The sequence below is a fragment of the Sphaeramia orbicularis genome, chromosome 21 (assembly GCF_902148855.1).
Source record: "Sphaeramia orbicularis chromosome 21, fSphaOr1.1, whole genome shotgun sequence".
NCBI classification, from domain to species: domain Eukaryota; kingdom Metazoa; phylum Chordata; class Actinopteri; order Kurtiformes; family Apogonidae; genus Sphaeramia; species Sphaeramia orbicularis.
Genome location: NC_043977.1, coordinates 35,800,919 through 35,811,291, shown reverse-complemented (window position 1 = coordinate 35,811,291; position 10,373 = coordinate 35,800,919).

The window sequence follows — 10,373 nt, the reverse complement described above, 5'->3', positions numbered from 1 at the left end:
GCCCACAATGCAAGGCACTGCTCTGACCTGAAATCTGTGATCACGTGATGAACCCACAGTTTTGTTTTGTTTTTTTCTCTTCATTAAATCTTTGAAATGAAGTAGAGTATACAAACAATGTATACAACAAGAAAATAACACAAGTTTGTCATGGGGAATACACTATAATACAATGTCCAAATCAGAGCAAATACTTATGGTTTTTACAGCCTTTTTGTTTCCAGATTTATCTAACAGCTTTAAATAAAGTTCAACATCTTACAAAAAATAAATAATATTTGGTTTTGTGTTACAGAACTTACATTTGTGAATGAAAAATTTAGCAAGTAAGAGGACTAAATTAATTATTTAAAAAAAAAAAGTTTTTTTTTTTTTTTCCCTTTCTGGGGTATCTGGCCCACAGAAGTGATACCAGTGTAAGTCAGTGACAGGCATCAGTCGTGCGTGCATGCGTGGACCAGGTTAATATGAGTGATCCCCATGCGGTTCTATTTAAACTGGAGGATCCATGCGTGGAACAGACCGACCCAGGACACACTGGAGGGATTCTATCTGTGGAGCTGGTGGATGTGTGTGGGCACAGGTCTGTCTGGTGTCCTCTGCTGAGGCTGATGACCCCGAGACCCGGACCCGGACCCGGACCCGGTTCGGAAGAAGACAGTACGGTACGGATCCGGGACAATGGAAGATGAATGATCCCCATGCTGTTATTTTCAATTGCGGGATCTGTGCATGAAGCCACGGCTTACATTGCTATAAGTACTGCGGGCTCATTAACACATTTAAAGTCTGGTCATTACACGGACTTCTGTGACAGACTGCTGTCACAGGAAGAGCCTACGGTAGCCCGCAGGCACGCGGAGGCACGCGGCCTGGAGGCACGAGACAGATGAAATCGATTTTAGGATTTCCCTTTTTTAAAAATCGTCCTAATTAAAAAATCTGATTTCGATGTAAAATCGATTAATCGTGCAGCCCTAATTGATAGTATTAGACAGTTTCGATCACTAGATAGTTTTGGTCGACAGGTGATGTTTGGGTCTTTATGGGTTAAACTAAAATTCAAGCACTTTTCAGGCCTGGAAAACACAACATTAAAATTCAAGCATTTTCAAGGATTTCAAGCACACTGAAAAAATCAAAATCTTATCAAGTGTATTTTCCTCAGTTCTACTCAAAATATTTCATCACACGTAAAATAAGACATAATCACCTAAAGAGTAACTTTTCAGTGAGATAATGGAACTTATTTGTAGACAATAGATCTGGACAATCTGATTTCACCCATTCACACTCACACACCAATGATGTTGATGTTGAATGTTGTGCAGTATGTCATAAATTAATTCAATAAACTGTATCTAAATGTTACTACAATTGAAATAGTACAAAAAATAAAAAAAGTTTTTTCATGTGATGTTTTGCACCCAAGGTTTGTTCAGGTACTCTGCAAAAATCCTAATCTTACCAAGTATATTTTTCTCATTTCTAGTCAAAATATTTCATCACTCCTAAAATAAGACCTAATCACCTAAAGAGTAACTTTTCAGTGAGATATAGGAACTTACTTTTAGACAAAAGATCTGGACAATCTTATTTCAAGAAATCTTACCAAGATAATTTTCACTTGTTCCATTGGCAGATTTTTTTTCCTAATTCAAGATTTTTTTTTTTTTTTTTTTGCTTAATTTGAGCAAAAAAAAAAATCTGCCAATTGAACAAGTGAAAATTATCTTGGTAAGATTTCTTGAAATAAGATTTTCAAGATCTATTGTCTAAAAATAAGTTCTTATATCTCACTGAAAAGTTACTCTTTAGGTGATTCTGTCTTATTTTAAGTGTGATGAGATATTTTGACTAGAAATGAGAAAAATACAATTGGTAAGATTTAGATTTTTGTACCTGAACAAACCTTGGGTGCAAAACGTCACATGAAAAAACATTATTTTTTTGTACTATTTCAATTGTAGTAGCATTTAGATACAGTTTATTCAAATGAATTTATGAGATACTGCACATCATTCAACATCATTAGTGTGTGAGTGTGTGTGTGAATGGGTGAATGTGAGGCTTTGTGAAGTGCTTTGGGCACCATGGAAGAGTGGAAAAGCGCTACATGAGTACCATCATTCAATCATTATAAGGAAATGCACTTGTTCTAAACATTTAGGCAGACCACAGCATGTATTCTAATCTACGTCTATGGTGACAACCCTGTGTCACACAAACTGCAATCATATTCATTACATTCCGTGTTGAAATAAATCTTTTGCCACCCACCTTCCATCGTGGTACAAACAGAATCTCCGTCTCGTCTTGTTTTGCCTCTCCTCCCCTCAGTGAGCAGCAGAAGGTCGGAGTGGGTGATCCAAATGTGTAGGTGTTTTTGTCAAAGCCGTAAAAGTGTTTTGGTCGGGGTTATGAAAAGATCAATGTTCTGTTTAAATGTTAATTAACTTTTAAACACATTATTGTTGGCTTCTTCCTATTTTTATACCAAGCCCTGGTGTCTTTTTTCTAAGACGGTGCTATCAGCGGCCAATTCTAGCATTCATGCATTCATTCATTATTTTCATTTCCAAACATTCACTTTCACATTTACACCCAATGACAATTTCAAGCAATTTATTTTCCTATGAAGGTGCATGTGCATCTGGATCCTGAAAATAACAGTGGTTGATTTTGGTGAAACAAAATATGTTGACTGTGAACAATTTACATACAAGTTCAGAAGCAAAATGTTCGCTGTTAGCAAAGAGAAGTCAAAGACAATGGCCGTTTCTCAATACATGTTGTTGTCTGTTCTTCCATTTTCATGAAACGTCATCAGTCGCAGCCCAAGTACTGTTCCATTTGAAAGTTTGCATAAACCAAGAACGCATGGAATACCCTGATGTTGTTCTTGTCAACTAGCTTAAACCAAGGATGCACTGGGTGGTGACTCGTGTAGACTTGGCTGGGAAATAATTCCCAAGATGCAGTTCGTGTCGGCCCGGCCGTGAGCCTGCCGGTTCGGGTGGGAGCTGGTCGGCTGTGTCCGAATGAATCGACGAAATGTTTTGAAAAGTATACAAAATGTATAAGTGACATGTAAATACTAGTTCTAATGTATTGAAATCAAATTGAGTGACAATGTGGTGATTTGAGGGAAATACGTTAGGGAGCCCATGACAGAAATACAGCATAGACAGGGAGGAAAGTTCACAAGTACACAGCCGTTCCAATTGCAGATAGACTTGTGTTCTTAGGAAATACAGGGTGGGGAAGCAAAATTTACAATATTTTGAGGCAGGGATTGAAAGACAGTGTATGACCAATTAGTTTATTGAAAGTCATGAGAATTTATTTGCCACAAGAAAATTGACATAATCGAAAATGTTTTTATTCTATGTGTCCTCCTTCTTTCTCAATAACTGCCTTCACACACTTCCTGAAACTTGCGCAAGTGTTCCTCAAATATTCGGGTGACAACTTCTCCCATTCTTCTTTAATAGTATCTTCCAGACTTTCTCGTAATAGTTTTGCTCATAGTCATTCTCTTCTTTCCATTATAAACAGTCTTTATGGACACTCCAACTATTTTTGAAATCTCCTTTGGTGTGATGAGTGCATTCAGCAAATCACACACTCTTTGACGTTTGCTTTCCTGATTACTCATATGGGCAAAAGTTTCTGAAAAGGTATGGATAATAGTGTTACGTATGATTATGACATCAACATATTGTAGCATAGGTGGAAGTTTGGCAGGAAGTTAGCTCAGTGTCAGGAACAAGCACAAGTTATGCTTTTAATTTGACAGGCAGGAAGAACAAAACTGAAACAATCACAGCAGGATAGCCATTGCTCTGCCTATGGCTCTCACTCAGGGTGCAACTTTACAAATGACAAAAATACAGAAAAAATAAACAAAAAGTCCAATAAGCATTGCCATACACATATTAAGTCAAAACTAGTACTAACACAATAACCCAGCTGAATTTTTGAGCATAAAAATAACACATTTACAACATAGCACCCACTACCCATAATGCACTGCGGCAAACATGCCACAATATGTTTGGTTTCAAAACAATTGACGTAGTGTCTGCTGAGAAAAAACAACTAAATGTTCATTGTAAATTTTGCTTCCCCACCGTGTATATACAAGACAACAGCTGGAGAAGAACTGTCCACTGGAGTGACCACTGTGCATGAAAGGGTTAAATGAGTTTGACACCCCTGCTTTAGGTGATTATGTCTTATTTTAAGTGTGATGAGATATTTTGACTAGAAATGAGAAAAATACACTTGGTAAAATTTTGATTTTTGCAGTGTAAACATGTTAGATCAGAAGATGGTTTCAGTCGGTGGTGGATGTTTGGGTCTGTAAGAGTTAAGGGACTTTCCCCAACACTGAATATAGATATTATATATATATATATCAAAAACAGTCTGACCTAATAGCAACACACAAAAAAGGGAGAAATAAAATGTGAAATACACGCCGAGAACCTTTCTTAAACTGATCCCAGCCCCCGTTGTAATCGATGATTACGTCAGTCCATTTTGGCTCTAAGACCCCCATGTCGTTGCCAGTGTGCGTTTGAAATACTTCAACTCAGTCTCAAACTGTGAGTGAAAGTAGAAATGGCGCTGCATTTATCTAAAATGAGTGCTACGTACATTAGTCCTTCACCTATGGGGAAAAGTGTCAAGAATTGATGAATAAGTCAAAGTACTTTTACTGAAGCCCTTCCCCTGCACCTCTGCGTGGAACAGTGCATTTAGTTCACACCTTGAGCCGAATACACCACCACCATTATTCTTTCAAGTACAGGTGATGAAAAGAAAAGAAAAATGAACACAGAGAAGGAAGGTGCTGTTAGCAGAGGCTCTCTTGCTGTGCTGAAGTATTCATCCCTTGGAAGTGGAGGTAAAATGGCCTCTCCATTCAACGCCGGCACCCCCGACTCTTTAGCCTTCATATATTTCACACTTCTCACTCTTAACAGAAAATTTTCCATTAAAGTCATCCTGTCAAGAATTTGCTGTTTTCACTTTCCATCCACAAACCACATTTTATTCAGTTTTTTTTTTTAGCCCTATCATTACGTAGTTCGAGATATTGCATGAAAAGTGCTTTAGTACTGTTGAATAGCAAAGAAGGGGCAGCGTACATGAACTGTAATAACTCAATAGACCGATAGGAATCAGATCAACTGTTTAGGCCTATCATGTAAACCACACTTATCACCGACTTCATCTGGAGCAAAACTTCAAGCATTTGTTCTCTGTAATGAAATATGGACGTATAAATCATAAGTAATGACATGATCTGTTCATATTTTATAATACATAATTGGACCGTGCACATAAAAACGTCGTATCTTGTTCCGACAAGCTTTCCAAACGTGAATGTGCACCCACGTCACATGTAAACTGTCTTTCTTTAATATGTCCTGTCTGTCTGTTTTTTGTTAATTCACCTGGTTTTTGTGCTGCATTATATGAAGGGTTTCCTAGAAGAACAGAAATTGCAGGATGATCTTTCTGTTCAGTCACTGATGAAAACGTAAAAAAAAAAAAAATCTAAAAAAAAAAAAAAAAAAAAAGGAATAAAACTTAAAAATAAAGTAAAACAAATTTAAAGAATGCTGGAAACTGTGGATAGACTTGATAAACACTAAAAAGGAACCAAATGTGACATCCATTGTTATTTAGTGACTATGTTATTGTTGATTTTATTTATTTATTTGTTTGTGTTTGTTATTCTGTTGTTAAAAAAAAGGATAAGAAAAGAAGAAGTGAAGGCACTTAAGATATACACAGGAAAATAAATGTAAAGATTGTTTTGTTTTGTTATTTTCTGAAAAGAAAAGAAAAATAGGGAAAAAAAAAAACACTGTAAAATGTTACATATACATGTGAAAGTAAAACATGTAAATTCTCCAAATAAACAATGTAATAAAAAAATATATAATAATAAAGTAAATAATAATAAAATAAAGTAAAAATAGAAAATTATGTTAGTCCATATATTAGGGACGTCATGATTCTGAAACTGAGACTGAATCTGTGACACAAATATTTCTACTTTTCTTTATTTTCTAAATATTACATAGAAAAAAAAGAGAGAATTGGGCTGAACCATTATTTTATTTAAAAAAAAAAAAAGTTACACCCCTTAAATCGATGCAGGTGTGTTTTGTTGATTTATACTTTTAATTTGGTGTGAATAAATTCATACTTGGATGCTCAGCAGTTTTATATATGATTTCATATGATTTATAAGCCAACAATAAAACCATTATTCACACCATATTAACTCTGTAGGGTCATAGTACTATTAATTTTTATTTATTTTTTTAAATTTTATTTTATGTATGTATGTATGTATGTATGTATGTATGTATGTATGTATTTATTCATTCTATTATTGTTCTGTAAAAAAAATAAAAAGGGATAAGAAAACAAGAAGTGAAGGCACTGGAGATATACACAGGAAAATAAATGTACATATTGTTTTGTTTTGTTATTTTCTGGAAAGACAAGAAAAATAGAAAAAAACACACTATAAAATGTTATATATACATGTGAATGTAAAACATGTCAATTTTCCATTACAACACCAAAAAAAAAAAAAAGAAGTAAAAATAAAAAATTATGTTAGTCTGTGTTAGGGATATCATGATTCTGAGACTGAATCTGTGACATACATATTTCTACTATTCTTTAGTTTCTAAATATTACAAGGAAAAAAAAGAGAGAATTGGGCTGAACCATTATTTTATAAAACCGTTACACTCCTTACAGAGATGCAGGTGTGTTTTGTTGATTTATACTTTTAATTTGGTGTGAATAAATTCATACTTGGATGCTCAGCAGTTTTATATATGATTTCATATGATTTATAAGCCAACAATAAAACCATTATTCACACCATATTAACTCTGTAGGGTCATAGTACTATTAATTTTTATTTATTTTTTTAAATTTTATTTTATGTATGTATGTATGTATGTATGTATGTATGTATGTATGTATGTATTTATTCATTCTATTATTGTTCTGTAAAAAAAATAAAAAGGGATAAGAAAACAAGAAGTGAAGGCACTGGAGATATACACAGGAAAATAAATGTACATATTGTTTTGTTTTGTTATTTTCTGGAAAGACAAGAAAAATAGAAAAAAACACACTATAAAATGTTATATATACATGTGAATGTAAAACATGTCAATTTTCCATTACAACACCAAAAAAAAAAAAAAAAGAAGTAAAAATAAAAAATTATGTTAGTCTGTGTTAGGGATATCATGATTCTGAGACTGAATCTGTGACATACATATTTCTACTATTCTTTAGTTTCTAAATATTACAAGGAAAAAAAAGAGAGAATTGGGCTGAACCATTATTTTATAAAACCGTTACACTCCTTACAGAGATGCAGGTGTGTTTTGTTGATTTATACTTTTAATTTGGTGTGAATAAATTCATACTTGGATGCTCAGCAGTTTTATATATGATTTCATATGATTTATAAGCCAACGATAAAACCATTATTCACACCATATTAACTCTGTAGGGTCACAGTATCAAAAAGGCGTAACATTATGAGAACAGAACTGAGAGTAAAACAAAACACAAAAAAAAAATCACAGAAAAGTAGAAGGAAAAAAGACAAAGAGAATTGCTTTAAATGTACCCATTTTCTTATCTTGTAATCTATCTGAGCTTTTAAGGTGTTTTCCGTCGTATGCCCTTCTCTCTCCACCTCCCGTTCTGGCTGTCAGTCAGCAGCGAGTGCAGACAGTACGTGTCAGCAAACCATCCAGAGCCAAGATCCTGTATTCCCTTGTAACAGATGGAGGGAGTAGATAACGCATTTGCACCCCCTCATTCACACTCACACACACACACACACACGTACACACTGACCTCTCAGCTCCCACCCCCCCACCGCCCCCAACCTCGTCTCTTCAGAATTTATGCACAAAGCTGCATGAGAAACACAAATGGTCCGACTATGTGCAAGTTTCAGGTTTTGCTGCATTTGTCCCAGAGGGATTTCACAGTAAATATGAAGGTCTGAGCAAAGCTGGAAGAGTATTACACACAGCCATCATGTAATTAATGAATTTCCCGGGTTTAAAGTCCCAGGGGGAAATGAAATTAGCTGAAAACACTTGTGTTCCAGAATAAAAACAGGGAGTCAGGATTTTATAAATTGCTACCACATGATTTAGCAAAGTAAAGCTTTTTTTAGTTTCCGTTGGAGGAGAAACTACAGGCTGCATCATTGGATCAAGAAATATGGAGAGAAAGTGTGAGGCAAAAAACTTAATTAGAAAAAATGGAGTTTTAATTGCGATTAAATAACTTTAGCGGAGGATGTCTGACTACAGTGGCTTATAGTGAATTAGTCTAATTATGTTCAATTACACATCTGAGATGGTTGGTTCTACACAAATTAATGCAGCACATTAAACTTCAGTTAAAACTACAACTTTATGTCAAAGTAGCCAAACCACTTGAGTTTGAACCCTTTATCAGGCAAGTGACTATTTTTGGTCATTTCCGCATTCATTACAAGACAGTGAGAGCAACAGTTATAGTAAGGACAGTGAGACAACAATCCCAGGTCCAATGTGGTCTACAGGGTCTACAGCATGAACATAAACAAAATAAAATAAAATAAAAAATAGAAAACAAAAAATAGAAAATAAAAAACATTAATAAATAAAAAAACAAAAATAAAAAAAAAGATAAAAAGATAAAAACAAAATAAATAGAAAAATTCTTATTCTTCTGATGAACCCTTCATCAGGCAAGTGACTATTTTTGGTAATTTCGGCATACATTACAAGACAGTGATAGCAACAGTTACAGTAAGGACAATGAGACAACAGTCTCAGGTCCAATGTGGTCTACAGGGTCTACAGCATGAACATAAATAAATAAAATAGATAAATAAATAAAATTAAATAAAATTAAATTAAATTAAATTAAAAAAAATACATAAAATAAAAAAAAGAAAACAAAAAATAGAAAATAAAAAATAAATAAATAAACAAAAACAAAAATACAGAAAAAGATAAAAAAACAAAATAAATAGAAAAATTCTTATTCTTCTGATGAACGCTTCATCAGGCAAGTGACTATTTTTGGTAATTTCTGCATACATTACAAGACAGTGACACAACCGTTACAGTAAGGACCATGAGGCAACAATCTCAGGTCCAATGTGGTCTACAGGGTCTCCGAACATAAATAAAATAAAATAAAATAAAATAAAATAAAAAATAGAAAATAGAAAACAAAAAATAGAAAATAAAAAATTAATAAATAAAAATAGCCAAAAATACAAAAAAAGATTTTAAAAAAAAATTAATAAATAAAACAAAATAAATAGAAAAAGTCTTAAAAAATCCTAACATAAAAAAATAATTTAAAATCTATAATTTAAAAAAATAATAAATACATTAAAAAAAACAAACAAAAAAACCCAAACAGTGAACAGTACCAGTACCAGTGTGTGTATTTATTTTGCCAAACAGGCAGGCAAGGAACCAAATATGGTAACTTCATTGACTTTGATTTTCTACATGATAATAAAAAATTTGGAAAAATTTCCCAAAAGTAATAAAGTTTTTTTGGTCCTCCGATAACACACTAATGTTGAAATGTTGAATTTCAGAGTATTTCTGTGAGTGTTCTATAAAGGGTTAAAGAGTCCTTTTAGTCACATTAACTGGCTCTACATGCAAATGCTTTAACCGTCCATGCTAATTAGTGAAAGTCCAAGTTACTGTCAAACCCTTTACCTAAAGCGGAGTGTGAAGGACATACTCCTGCATCTGACCGTCCCGTCTTGGCCTCCCCCCCCCCCACCATCCTGTGTTCTATCCCCAGTGGCAGCTTGGGAGCAGAAGGTCACAGGGTGTTTGGAACAGAAGGGAGTTAAGACGTTGGGACAACACAGCGTCTTCAGGCGTAACCGACGGTTTCCTAAATGTCACCCCAACGATCTCTTCTGCATCGATGAAAAACACAAGTTCGGTACAAAGTTGCATCCAAAAGTTGGACCCGGTGGATGTTTGGGAAGAAAAATAAGGTATTTGGATAATGTTTAGGGAGAGTCAAATATAGTTCTGTGAGTTAAATCAGCAGGGAGACTAAACAGAACACAAGGTAAGCCTTTACTTCCAGGAGGTAAGAAAGGCAACACCCAGTTATTAAAGGCAGAATGAGCACACGGAGCACAGTAATGGACTCTGTTTAATTATGATGTTATTCAACTACAGGTGACATCACACATGAATATGTAAACACACTTACCACACAAACAGTGAGGAAGATCACATGTCGTAATCATTCATTGTAATCAAGAGCGA